The sequence below is a fragment of the Somniosus microcephalus genome, chromosome 26 (assembly GCF_052327205.1).
Source record: "Somniosus microcephalus isolate GS21.2 chromosome 26, FLI_Smic_1.0, whole genome shotgun sequence".
Taxonomy (NCBI): domain Eukaryota; kingdom Metazoa; phylum Chordata; class Chondrichthyes; order Squaliformes; family Somniosidae; genus Somniosus; species Somniosus microcephalus.
The window spans coordinates 10,948,130-10,962,360 of record NC_141012.1 but is presented as its reverse complement, the minus strand read 5'-3'; the positions used below and the strand labels follow the sequence as shown (position 1 = coordinate 10,962,360).

At 43.8% G+C, this 14,231-nt stretch overlaps 1 protein-coding gene across 12 annotated transcripts in view; it reads right to left on the bottom strand.

Moving 5' to 3' along the window:
- The window catches only part of cep164 (centrosomal protein 164), a 167,186-nt gene that overhangs the window by 137,952 nt on the left and 15,003 nt on the right, over nt 1-14,231 (bottom strand). Inside the window, exon 1 of one of the 12 annotated variants that reach the window (XM_085967833.1) lies at nt 12,428-12,542. The exons of the other annotated variants lie outside the window; for them this stretch is intronic. The gene's annotated coding sequence lies outside the window, so the exon portion shown is untranslated. Of the gene's footprint in view, nt 1-12,427; nt 12,543-14,231 lie in introns of those variants that run through there. 12 annotated transcript variants of the gene reach the window in all.

Genomic DNA, 14,231 nt, shown 5'->3' with positions numbered 1-14,231 from the left:
ACGCTACCAAACGGTCATCATCGCTCACAAAAGAAAGCACTTGCATTTATCGAGCCCCTTTTACATACTCACATCCCAAAGCACTTCAGAGCCAATTAATTAGTTTTAAAATGGATATGCAGCAACGTTCCCGCTAAGTTGCACGGTTGCACAGAGGTCTAGAGGTCCCATGCAGGCTGCTCATCGACTTTTATATGGGAGAAACTGCGCATTTGTTAAAATTTGAATGGGCCACACAGCCACTTAAAGGGACCGGCACCAAAAAAAAGAGGGAACACTGTTATGGAGGCAATTTGTATGCATTGTTACGCATACAAATGTAGGAGGCAGTTTGTGCACAGAATCACTGTATTCACTTCCATTGTTACACCAAAGGATGTCCCCTGTCCCCTCCAAATGCTAAGTAAACATTGCACCAACAGTAATGCAGAGCGAGAGAGGTTTTTCGGTTGTTGAAAAACTCAAGGGAAAATTACTGATTAGGTGAAGCCAGGCTAGGGTTTTAAAAGACTGTAGATTTGCTTCAGTGATTATTAAAACTGCATTTGCACAAATATGACATTGCAATAAATGAAAGCTACGGTTGTAGTGCAAGTACAGCCTGAAATATAAAGCAGTACTGTATTAATGTTCCTCTGTAAGGTAACAGTGCCATTAGATCATCTGCCACCACAGTGCATGGACAGTAAAATTTCACCCAACGTCTCAGCACTTAGTGTCTCTCTTCCTCCCCTCTCCTTTCCTGGTTAAGTCTGAATGGTTTTTCTAATGATAAAGAATATTGCTAATGTCAGTTCGAGCCGCCTGCAAGGAGGTGTCAGCTAAGAAAATTAAATTTAAACCTTGGTTAATGAAAGATAAATTGCACCCAGGCTATACAGTAATAAGTTATTATTAAAAACATCCTGTGCAAATACAATCCTTTAAATATTGTTATATTCATATAGAGAACTCGTCCGTGAACAGATAATATAGTTGCATAAAGATTTTACGTGATTAAAAAAAAAATCAACTACTCTATCAGAAAGGCAAGGGTAATAGAACTGTGAAAATTGCCTCCTCAAAATACAATGGGTGACTGTATTTAATGCCGAAACGCAATTTAAAAAAAATTACTTAAAAAAAAAAAAAATTCCTTTATGGGATGTGGATGTTGTTAGCAAGGCCAGCATTTATTGCCCTTAAACTGAGTGGCTTGCAAGGCCAGAGGGTTGTTAAGAGTCAACCACATTGCTGAGGTTCTGGTGTCACATATAAGCCAGACCGGGTAAGGACGGCAGATTTCCTTCCCTAAAAGACATTTGTGAACCCGATGGGTTTGTACGACAATCCGATAGTTTCATGGTCACCATTACCGATACTAGCTTTTTATTCCAGATTTATTTATTAACCAAATTTATATTCCCCAGCTGCCGTGGTGGGATTTAAATTCATGTCCCTAGATCATTAGTCCAGATCTGGATTACTAGTCCAGTAACATAACCACTATGCTACCATGCCCTCATTGACAAATCTAGGTAAAAGGCCAAGGCTTTTAGTTTAGATTTTTTTTGAGAGACACGATGAGGTAAATCAAGAAGCAGTGGTCAGGTGACACAAAGCTTGGCTTTTAAAATTTGTCATGGATGAAATACATCACAGTGCTCGCTACTCAATGTTCCAATCTCAGAACACAGTCCTACTTCCTCACAATCAGGCCTTCGAATTTCCCTACACGACCTGTCCTTGTAGATCGTTCCAAGATAGACCAATTAACGACCATTTTTGTGAACTATGGCGGTCTACAAGTGGCAAGCACAAAATAACGTCTGGTGTATAAACAAAAGAGTTAACTATTATAGAAGGCCTGTTTATTTCACCATCATTCAATGAAGAGTTCACATCACTGTCGCTTGAATCACCCCATGTGTTCATCGCATGCATCTATTTCCAGGAATACTTTCAAATTAAATCAAGTGCAGCACACCAATATTACCTAGCTCATTTTGTGATTTTTAAACAAAATATTACAGATACAATATATTTAGAATGTCTTTGCAACAGTCAACTGTCAGGAGATTCATCCACATTAATCTGACATCTTGCCAGTCAACTGCACTACCTACTACAAAGCAATGATATATTTTGGTAATTTGTGTGTGTCGTCACAGCGAACAATATCAATTCTAAGGAATGGAACATTTTTCCACTCTTGCTTCCAGTGTCAGCCCAATTTCAGATGCAGTAAGAGCTGGTCAGTGAGTGAGGCTTTCTCTTCATTGCTCCAACTACTGCATCTCAAACCAAAAAACATCAAATGAGCCCTCCCCAATGCATCATTGTGAACATTTCCAATTTTCCACATTGACCTTATGGCCTCCCCAAGCAAGTGTGCCAATTTTTTGCCACATTATATGTACAGTTTTGTGCTGAGCTGCTGTATCCACTTGGAACTCAGTTAAGACTGCCCCAAACTCAGTTCATTTAGGACCAATACAGACAGCACATCGAAAGGACTTGCATCTCAATCCAATTGAACAAGGCACAGTATTAACTATTGGGCAAGCTGGTCACTTGTACCACTTTTTTTTTTAATCTACTAGCTGGTCTCCTGTAGAATTGCTCATGGGCAGTCTGGAGTATCATTGCACGTGCTGTCCATTCTAAGTGAGGGAGAGCAGCACTGTAGGAGTGGGACCTAGAGAGCAGGATTCAGAATTTTAAAGAGAAGTAGGGGCTTTGATGCTTTTCCTTTAGGTAACTATTAACTTTAAAACAAATTCTTAAGACTCAGTATAATATAGTGAAAAAAAACTGCAGTCTGGTGAGAAAAGTTTCAATAAATATGGTAATTTGGGGCTACTGCGATGACATAAGAAGCGTGACAATGATGCATTCTGGAAATTGCACTCCGTCCGCTACATGGTTGAGCCTCCGCGAGGAAAACGTCAAGCTCTAGAAATGGAGCAGAACTCGAGTCCCAGGATAGAGTGAGGGGCAGGCCTGTGGAGGGAAACACGGGGCCAGAATTTGCTGGGAAAATAATGGCAAGTTCACAGCACTCGCCATTCTTGGTTTGCAAGAAATCCTGCAATTTGTGGCGAAGAGATGATGTGCCACGAGTTCAGACTCTCCACAAATTGCTGGATGATTTGCACCACTCCCGTTAGCCTCGCCAAAGCTGAAAAAACTGCCACCTCGCCGTGCGATTACCCATCGCGTGTCATGAAATTGCTGGATCTACGCAGTTATTGGGAATTCATCTCACTGCAGCCATTTAGGGCTGGTCATTTTATGTCACAAGCAATGTTCCCTTTAAGCTGCGCGGCGCTCCAGGGGTCCCGCGCAGCTGGTGAGCAGATATTTAAATTGAAAAAACACGCATGTGCGGACTTTTGAAGGGGCCGCGCAGCCCCCCCGCAAAAAATTATGGGGTACATTGGTCACGAGGGCTCTGTTGATGACGTGATTTGTGGTCCTGACATGCCACTCAACCTTGGAGGTCCAGAAAGAGATCAATGAAACTGCAGAAGTAAATCCACTTTCTTTCGCTCTATTTCTCTATCTCTAATTTGACTATACTTTATCATATTTCCTTCTTAGTCATTCACTCTGTTTCTTTATCCTTTTGTTTCATTAGTTAAGGAGATAGATGATTGGGCACGGCGGTCATGAGGTCCCAGAGACAACATTATCAACTTGCATTTCCAGCAATGTGTGGCACACGTGTAGTGCTATCTGAAGGGTGAGGAATAAAGTCCAGCTCACGACGCTCGGCGTGAGGTGCGCCGTTCCAGCAATTTCTGGGCCAACGTTGCAGTGATTCCAAACACATAAAATGTAACTTTACCATAAGCTTCATGGATTGGTGTGAATTATGTAACTTTTTATGTACTCAATAGTTAGAAATGTTATTTGTAGCACTGTAAGCTCAGGTTAGTGAAAAAGATGGTGCGCAAAAATGTTTTGAGTGATTTCGTTGATCTTCTACTTGCTTATTGGTTCCCGTTTGATGAATCTTCATTGGCAGCTTTTCACAGAATCACAGAATCACAGAAACCCCACAGTGCAGATAGAGGCCATTTCGGCCCATCGAGCCTGCACCGACACATATCCCACCCGATCCCCGTAACCCCTACACCAACACATATCCCACCCTATCCCTGTAACCCCACGTATTTAATCCCCCTAACACTAAGGGTCAATTTATCATAGCCAATCAACCTAACCCGCACATCTTTGGACTGTGGGAGGAAACCGGAGCACCCGGAGGAAACCCACGCAAACACAGGGAGAATGTGCAAACTCCACACAGACAGTCGCCCGAGGCCGGATTCGAACCCGGGTCTCTGGCGCTGTGAGGCAACAGTGCTAACCACTATGCCACCGTGCTGCCAATGTTGGGTAATATTTGAGGCAATTAATATTAATCAATTCAAAGTGATTTGTTTCTTTTTTATGAATCTGATATTTGAGACAATCAGGCAAGTGTGGCTGACAATTTGTATGCGTGATGCTTTTGAGTGTGATGTGCAGCATATATTTCTAGAGATAACAACAGAAAATGCTGGAAATACTCAGCAGGCCAGGCAACATCTGTGGAGCGAGAAACGGAGTCAACGTTTCGGGTCGAAACCCTTCGTCAGAACTGAGAGAAAAAGGAAATTTCCTGCCTTTTTTTCCCCCTCAGCTCTGACGAAGGGTTTCGACCCGAAACGTTGACTCCGTTTCTCTCTCCACGGATGTTGCCTGGCCTGCTGAGTTTTTCCAGCGTTTTCTGTTGTTATTTCGGATTTCCAGCATCCGCAGTATTTTGCTATCATATATTTCTAGAGCTTTGATTTGTATTTTCCGTGCCTTCGTATTGGTGCTTGTTTGGGGAGAAATCTACAGCCAAGAAGGTAGGTGATCCTTCCCAGAAGTCTTGCAATGCCACTTCATACTTTGGAAGATGCCCCAAAACGGCTCAGGATGACTTCCCCAAAGCAAGACAGCCAAGATCAGGAGCGAATGTTTGCCACCAATCGAAGGCTCAGCCATAGCATGGTGCACCAACCTGCCATCTACAAGCATTCCAGTCTATGAAAACAGTAACTTTAGCAAAAAGAATTAGGACATAGGAAAATCTTCATAAACTAAGACTAACTGTATTCAGATTTCTCATAACCATAACACTCACATTGAATAATCCTTCTAACGTGAGTATTCTTTAACATTATCATTTGCTACAACTTTGAGCTGTTAATCATCCTGCGCTTACAATACAAAAGTTTACCCTATCCCACTTCTTTATTACCGAGTCGAAATTTTTAAACCACCCTGTCCTCGACAGGTTCCGCCGACTACCTCTGCCCTAGTGAATTGACATTAAGATCCTTGACTTTGCCTTCAAACCCCTTCCTGGCCCGGCTTATCCCGACAACCTCAATGACCTCCTTCAGCAGTACGTTCCCGCACCCTCTGATCTCACCAACTTGCATCGTGTTACCCACTCTCTCTGTTCCACCATCACTGGCTGCTCCTTCAGCCTCCTACACCCACCCTCTGAAACTCCCTCCCTCAGCAATTCTGTCTTGCCACCTCTCTCCCTGCCTTCAAAATCTTTCACCAATTGTGCTTTCTCCCGTTCCAAGTCCCCAACCAATGTTCCCGTTAAGCTGCGCAGCTGTGCGGCACTCTGGAGCTCCCGCCCAGCCAGCTCACCGGTTTCAAATGGGAAAAACCACGCCTGCGCTGTATTTTGAATGGGCCGCGCACCCAAAAAATAAAGGGAACTCTGCCCTCAACTACTTTCTTTCCCCTTCCTGCTTGGCCTCTACTCTTTATTCACTGCCCCTTAAAGCACTTTGACAGTCTACCTGCACTTCAGGACTGAAATCGAAATGCAAATCGTTGCGAATTGAACAAGATACTCAAGTCATTTTCACCTGTTTCTCCGCACTGTCGAGGCAGTTTATCCCAGAAACAAGTCACAGACTGAACAGGAGAGCAAAACCCAACATGGATGTAAAGTGAAATAATGGAAGGTTTAAGGGAGAAAGGAAGGGTGTATAAAATTCTGAGATGAGACTTACAATGGCGTTTTCAAACTCGCAACTGTCTAGCTATTGGCTCTCCCTTTGCCACGATATTTCTGCAGCTACCAATCTGCTGACCCACTTCCTCAAATCCACCTTTGATGCCCCTGTCCCCAGTAAAACCCTTACCCTCATCCACCCTGGTCACTCCCCTTGGTACAACCCCCATCTTCACTCCCTCGAGTCCAAGGGATGCAGATTTAAATGATTATGGTGCACAACTGGTTTAGCCATTCATCAGCTGCTCTGGACCACATAAAGCACTATTGGGCCCCGCTCTCCTTTGCCAACATTGCTCATTCTTTCTTTCTTTTTGTTCCAGGATAATTCTGGAATGCAAAAATAATCCACATGTTCTTTTCTCCATTATCAACTGTCTCAAACCCCTCTCCTTTCAAATCGGCGGTCAGCAAACCCCCTCCTCAAAAAGCTCAATGCTTAACCGCTCTATCCTTGCAAACTACCACCCCATCTCCAGCCTCCCTTTCCTCTCCAAAGTCCTTGCACGTGTTGTCGCCTCCATCATCAGTGTCCATCTTTCCTGCAACTTTGAACCTCTCCAATCAGGTTTCCTCCCCTGCCACAGCACTGGATTGGCTCTAATCAAAGTTAGAAATCACATCCTCTGTGACTGAGACCATGTTGCACTATCTCTCCTCATCCCTCACAATCTCTCTACAGGTTGGCGTAGTAGATGAGACTATCTTCCTCCAACACCTCTCCTCCATTGTCCAGCTGAGTGGCTTCAAGCTCTGTGTCCTTGTGCCCCCCCTGTGACATTGACAGATTACTGGCCGCCCTTTCTACTGTATTTTTTTTTGCCTCAATGTTTGTAAATAACTACGTCCTGTTGTCAAAAAATGTTCCTAGACTCAACTGCTGTATGATACTACGTGATAGGGGTTGCCAACTCAGTTTCCTGGCGGTTTCATCATGTGGCTTCCTGCCTGCAACCAGCATGGCCAGTCAAACAGCATATTTTCTCATCTCCAATATTTTTTTTTACACAACTAATAAACAAAAGTGTTCAAAGAAAATGAAAAAAAAATGCCCTAAAATTTTCTTCTCAGGTTTGCTCACGGCAGTGTCCAGGAGATTAATCGCCTGCAGACTCCAGGGCAATCCTGGAGGGTTGGCAACCCGACTTTGTGACAAGCCAGATCTGTAACTGCAGCAAACTGTTTTTCAAAATCAGTAGCAAGCTGTTTAACACAAACTTAGCATCCAATGCAACAACATGCAACAAAACAGATTGGGAGAAGGGGAAGTGCAACGAGACCTGGGTGTCCTTGTGCACCAGTCGCTGAAGGTAAGCATGCAGGTGCAGCAGGCGGTTAAGAAGGCAAATGGTATGTTGGCCTTCGTAGCAAGAGGATTCGAGTACAGGAACAAGGATGTCTTGCTGCAGTTGTACAGGGCCTTGGTGAGTCCACACCTTGAGTATTGTGTGCAGTTTTGGTCGCCTTATCTGAGGAAGGATGTTCTTTCCATGGAGGGAGTGCAACGAAGATTCACCAGACTGATACCTGGGATGGCAGGAATGACGTATGAGGAGAGATTGGGTCGATTGGGCTTATACTCGCTGGAGTTTAGAAGAATGAGAGGGGATCTCATCGAAACTTATAAAATTCTAACAGGACTAGTCAGACTAGATGCTGGAAGGATGTTCCCGATGGCGGGGGAGTCCAGAACCAGGGGTCACAGTCTAAGGATAAGGGGTAAGCCATTTAGGACAGAGATAAGGAGGAATTTCTTCACCCAGAGATTGGTGAACCTGTGGAATTCTCTACCACAGAAGGCAGTAGAGGCCAATTCATTAAATATATTCAAGAAGGAGTTGGATATATTTCTTAAGGCTAAAGGAATCAAGGGATATGGAGAGAAGGCAGGGACAGGGTACTGAATTTGGATGATCAGCCATGATCTCATTAAATGGCGGAACAGGCTCGAGGGGCCGAATGGCCTACTCCTGCTCCTATCTTCTATGTTTCTATGTTTCTAAAACAGAAGCGTGCCATGTCACTTGCTGTCTCAGGCCTTGCAACACATGTATTATAGCATTAGAACGGAGAAACAAAGGGCACAAAGGATTGGGAGAGACGGATAGCACTAAAGTAAGAAATAGCAAGGTATTAGGTGGGGACAGACTAAAAGAGAAGACTAAGATAGGTTTACAGTGCATGTATGTGAACGCACGAAGCATAGTAAACAAGGTTGGTGAGCTGCAGGCGCAAATAGCCACATGGGAATATGATGTTATGACAATAACGGAGACCTGGCTCAAAAAAGGGCAGGATTGGGTATTAAATATTCCTGGATATAAGGTGTTCAGGAAAGCTAGGAAGTGGTGTGGCAGTATTGGTTAAAGAGGATGTTAGTGCTGGCGAGAGAGGATGTCCTGGAGGGGTCAAGGACAGAATCTATATGGTTAGAGTTAAGAAATAGTAGAGGTGCCATTACACTACTAGGTGTATTCTATAGGCTGCCAACTAGTAGGAAAAATATGAGGAGCAAATTTGCAAAGAAATTACAGAAAGATGCAAAAACTATAAAGTAGTTATAATGGGGGACTTAAACTATTGTAATATAGACTGGGATAATAATAGTGTAAAGGGCAGAGAGGGGGACGAATTTCTGAAGTGTGTTCAGGAGAACTTTCTTGATCAGTATGTTTCCGGCCCAATGAGGAAGGAGGCATTGCTGGATCTAGTTCTGGGGAATGAGGTAGGTCAAGTGGAGCAAGTGTCAGTAGGTGAACATCTAGGGGACAGTGATCATAGTATCATAAGGTTTAGATTAGCTATGGAAAAGGACAGGGAGCCATCTAGAGTCAAAATACTTAATTGGAGGAAGGCTAATTTCAGTGGGGTGAGAACGGATCTGGCCCAGGTAAATTGGAATCAAAGATTGGCAGGCAAAACTGTAATGGAACAATGGGCTGCCTTTAAAGAGGAAATAGTTCGGGTACAGTCGAGGTACATTACCACTAGGGGGAAAGGTAGGGCAACTAAAGTCAGAGCTCACTGGATGACGAAAGAGATAGAAAGATGAAGCAGAAAAAGAGCGCGTATGACAGGTGTCAGGTCGAGAATACATCTGGGAATCAGGCTAAATATAGAAAGTTCAGAGAAGTGAAAAAGAAAATAAGAGGGGCAAAAAGAGGGTATGAGAATAGAATAGCAGCTAACATAAAAGGTAATTCAAAAGTCTTCTATAGGCATATAAATAGTAAACAGGTAGCAAGAGGAGGGGTGGGGCCGATTAGGGACTAAAAAGGAGACCTATGCATGGAGGCAGAAGGTATGACTGAGGTGCTAAATGACGTTTGCACCTGTCTTCACCAAGGAAGAAGATGCTGCCAAAATCAGTGAAAGAGGAGGTAGGGGAGTTACTGGATGGGATTAAAAATTAATAAAGAGGTACTAGAAAGGCTGGCTTTACTTAAAGTAGATAAGTCACCAGGACCAGATGGGATGCATCCTAGGACACTGAGGGAAGTGAAGGAAGAAATCGCGGAGGTACTGGCCATAATCTTCCAATCCTCCTTAGAAAGGGGGATGGTGCCAGAGGACTGGAGAATTGCAAATGTTACACCCTTGTTCAAAGAAGGATGTAAAGATAAACCCAGCAACTACAGACCAGTCAGTTTAACCTCGGTAGTGGGGAAGCTTTCAGAAACAATAATCAGGGACAAAATTATCAGTCACTTGGACAAGTGTGGCATAATTAAAGGCAAATCGTGTTTAACCAACTTGATCGAGATTTTTGATCAGGTAACAGAGAGGGTTGATGAGGGCAATGCGGTTGATGTGGTGTACATGGATTTCCAAAAGGCGTTCGACAAAGTGCTACATAATAGGCTTGCCAGCAAAGTTGAAGCCCATGGAATAAAAGGGAAAGTGGCAGCATGGATACGAAATTGGCCAAGTGATAGGAAACAGAGAGTAGTGGTGAACGGTTATTTTTCGGACTAGAGGAAGGTATACAGTGGTGTTCCCCAGGGGTCGATTCTAGGACCACTGCTTTTCTTGATATACATTAATGACTTAGATGTGAGTGTACAGGGCACAATTTCAAAATTTGCAGATGAGACAAAACTTGGAAGTATAGTGGACAGTGAGGATAGTGATAGACTTCAAGAGGACATAGACAGGCTGGTGGAATGGGCGGACACATGGCAGATGAAATTTAACACAGAAAAGTGCGAAGTGATACATTTTGGTAGAATGAAGAGAGAAAATATAAACTAAAGGGTACAATCCTAAAGGGGGTGCACGAACAGAGAGACCTGGGGTATATATGTGCACAAATCGTTGAGGGTGGTAGTGCAGGTTGAGAAAGCAGTTAAAAAAGCTTACTGGATCCTGGGCTTCATGAATAGAGGTATAGAATACAAAAGCGTGGAAATGATGATGTACCTGTATAGAACACTGGTGCTGCCTCAACTGGAGCATTGTGTCCAATTCTAGGCACCGCACTTTAGGAAGGATGTGAAGGCCTTAGAGAGGGTGCAGAAAAGATTTACGAAAATGATTCCAGGTATGAGCGACTTCAGTTACGTGGCTAGACTGGAGAAACTGGGGTTGTTTTCCTTAAAGCAGCAAAATCATGAGTGGTCTGGACAGAGTAGATAGAGAGAAACTGTTTCCATTGGCAGAAGGGTCGAGAACCAGAGGACACAGATTTAAGGTGATTGGCAGAAGGCGACATGAGGAAAAAAACTTTTTTACTCAGCGAGTGGTTAGGATCTGGAATGCACTGCCTGAAAGGGTGGTGGAGGCAGACTCAATCACAGCTTTGAAAAGGGAATTGGATAAGTACCCGAAGGAAAAAAATTTGCAGGACAACGGGGAAAGGGCGGGGCGAGAGTGGGACTAGCTGAAGTGCCCTTGCAGAGAGCTGGCACGGGTTTGACGGGCCAAATGGCCTTCTTCCGGGCTGTAACCATTCGATGATTCTATGATATGTTGGATATCGCTGCATAACCTTTCACTGCATTTTATTTGCAACAGAAAATCTTGGAATTTTGAACTGAGGAGATTTTTTAAATAGGCAGTTGCAATTTTAATGGACGGGGTTCATACATAGAATACAAATGATCATGAACTTGTCAGCCACTATGCATAGCAACCCCAGATGAACTCTGGTTAGTAGAATGACTGTTACACAGCTCAGATACCGTAACTCTGAAATATGAAGCACAAAGTTCAGAAATCTACTGTTATTTAATTTGCAGAGTGCAATATTTAACTTGGATCCTCATTTTTAAGTAGTCATTCAGTACTCTGATTTTTAGTAACATGGTAATGTTTTGTGCAGAAGACCATTGGTCCATCTCGTCTACTCTTGAAAGTCTCCCATCAGATTCCTCACTATGATTCTGGAACTAATCGCCCTGCTTCATTCAGGTCTTTTTTTTAAACCCACCATGGCTGCCTAAATTTCCTAGTCCTGGAGTTCTGTGCCCAGAAGAGCTTTCCAGGATCAAAATTCTCCAAACCACTGAAAATTTTAAAGACCTTCCTTGCTCAAGACCCCACGTACCTTCTCCAAAAAGTAAAGTCCCAAAGTAGAGTATTTTCTCTCGTAACTCAGCCGTCTATGTCCAAGAGTCAACTTTAAAGTCTTCCTCTGCAATAATTCTGCATATCTCCTGCAAGAGAGACTAAGCTCTGCATAATCTTCCAGATGTGGCCTCATCAAGGACACAAGACCTTCAATATCACCTCCTTAGACGTGTATAGCCCTACATGTTATTTGTTTTCTTCACTGCCTACAAACAGTGAACCAATGGTTTTAATATCTATCCAACAAAACCCCCAGAACTCATTCCTGCTGATACCTCCAGCACCATTTAATATGTAATGCACAACCTTGCTTCTATGTAATTTCGTGATTTTAAACTTATTCATGTTGAACTCAATCTGCCACCTCTCTAGCCTAACCTGCCTCAACACTGGGCGAACTCCCTGCTCCTCTTCAAATCGTACCACGGGATCTTTTACATCAAACCTGAGCAGGAAGACAGACTTCTGTTTAATGCCTCATCCAACAGACAGCACCTCCAGCAATGCAGCACTCCCCTAGTATTGCATTGAAGTGTTGGCCTGGATTATGAGCTTTGGCCCTCGAGTAGAGCTGGAACCCACAACCTTTAGAGACTCGAGGAGGGGAGATTGGTACCAACTGAACCAAGCATAACATTTTAAACTTTGCATTTTATCCATCAGCTCAAGATTTCTATTTACTGTTGGTCATGAATCACAAGAGCCAGAGTCTTCATGTGCTTGCCCGCCCCTTCCCCCAATTCATCTGTAGTTTAGATGCTGCTCTTTCTTTAAACCAGTGGAAGCAGTAAAGTGATAAATTACCTGTTTGTAGAACTGCATTCAGCTGACCGTGGTGCTTTCCAAATCAACTTTTACAACTTAGAAAAATCAGTAGACCCGTTGCTGACAAGTTACCCACATAAAAACCACAATCTACCAGCCTCATCGGTTTATACAAGAACTTGTTCTGAAGGCTCGGAGCGGTAGATTGCTATTTTAAGGCCATAACTCATCAGTGGCTGTTCCAGTGATTGTTAAGTTGTAAAACTCGATCTGGAAGGCACCCGTCTGGCAGAATGCCATTTACTTAATTCAGCTTCTTGCTGCTCCACTGGGATTTAAACAATAAATTCTGAATTATACAAGGCTGCATGCCCAGCTGCCTTCTGTTCCATCCTGAATAACCTCATCATAGAAAAAGACCCATCAGGTGTTTGGGAGGCAAACACTCCGATGCATTTGACAGGCCTTTTTCATAATTATGGATGGTGCGGACGAAGTATGTGTCCTGACCAGCAATCCTCCTTCAACCAGCACCGCCAAAAACAGAAAACAATCAGACGCTGGCATTTGTTAAAAGGTCAACATTGAGCCGAAATAGTGAGGCGATCATGCCACCTTATAAATCATTGGTGCTACAGCGCTTATAATAAACTGTGTACAGTTCTGGTCGCCACGGTACAAAAAGAATATTTCAGCTATTGAGAGCAAACAGAAGCGGGAAACCAGAACGATTGACGGGATGGATGGATTGGATTATGAGGAGCGATTTCGTAAATTGAACATGTTCTCACTGGAAATAAGGTTGAGAGGTGATATGATTGCTTTTTAGGATTCTAAAGAGACTAGCTAATGTAGACCATTACAAGCTATTTCACCTCATTGAGAACAGTAAAACCAGAGGATATAGCCTGCGCTTGAAGGGGATCATTCAAAACTAATCCGCGGAAACATTCAGCCCAATTTAAACTCTGAGCCAGTTTAACTCCGAGTGAGTGAAACTCACCTGTTGTTCCACATGTGGCCCAGGGTATTCTAATTCCCGGGCTTCGTTTAAATCCTGCTGACTGATTTCCCAACCATTCTGGGCAGGAAGCGGCAGAAAATAGCATGGCGCAGAGGCCACCTGCTGAGACCACGGGGGTCATGGAACCTGGGGGGGGGTGCGGGGAGCAAGCGAAAGTCCGCAGCAGAGGAGGCATAAGCTTTCCGTGCCAGGCCTGGAGGAGCACCCCTGCTCCTCCTGATCCCAGGAGGAAAGAAACAGTAAGCTTTTAAAACGTACCTCTTTGGGCCGCCTCGCCCCGATGATCTTCCCCGCTAGGTTGGTCTGGCGGGAAACTCACTGCGGCTTCCCACACAGGCTGACGAGTTAAAATTGCAGTCGGGTCTCGATTAAATCAGGACCCAACATGCATATGTATAAAAGCCCACCAGCTTTGGGCGGGCATCCTTGCAGCCTGCTCAGCTGCGAGAGTTAAAAATCGGCAATCGTTAGCGCCCGGCATCACCAGGGAGGGGAAAGTACCCTGGACGATTGTAACTGTCCACCCATCTTCTGCCGGACGGGTAGTGTTAAGAACCCCCCATTATTTCAGTGAGCGAGTAGTAAATGTATGAAACAGACTCCCTAGGGCAACGGTGGAAGTACATAGTGTTGATTCATTCAAATGCAAATTAGATAAGATTTCTTTCAGAAAATAATATTTTGGGATACGGTAAATGAGTAATTTGAGACAGGACATGTGGTAGGTGTAGCACGCTTGGGAGGAACAGGTGACTTTGGACCTATGGTTCCCAAAACTTTAACCACTGGGCACTTTCCTTACTTCATGTCAGGGTCTGT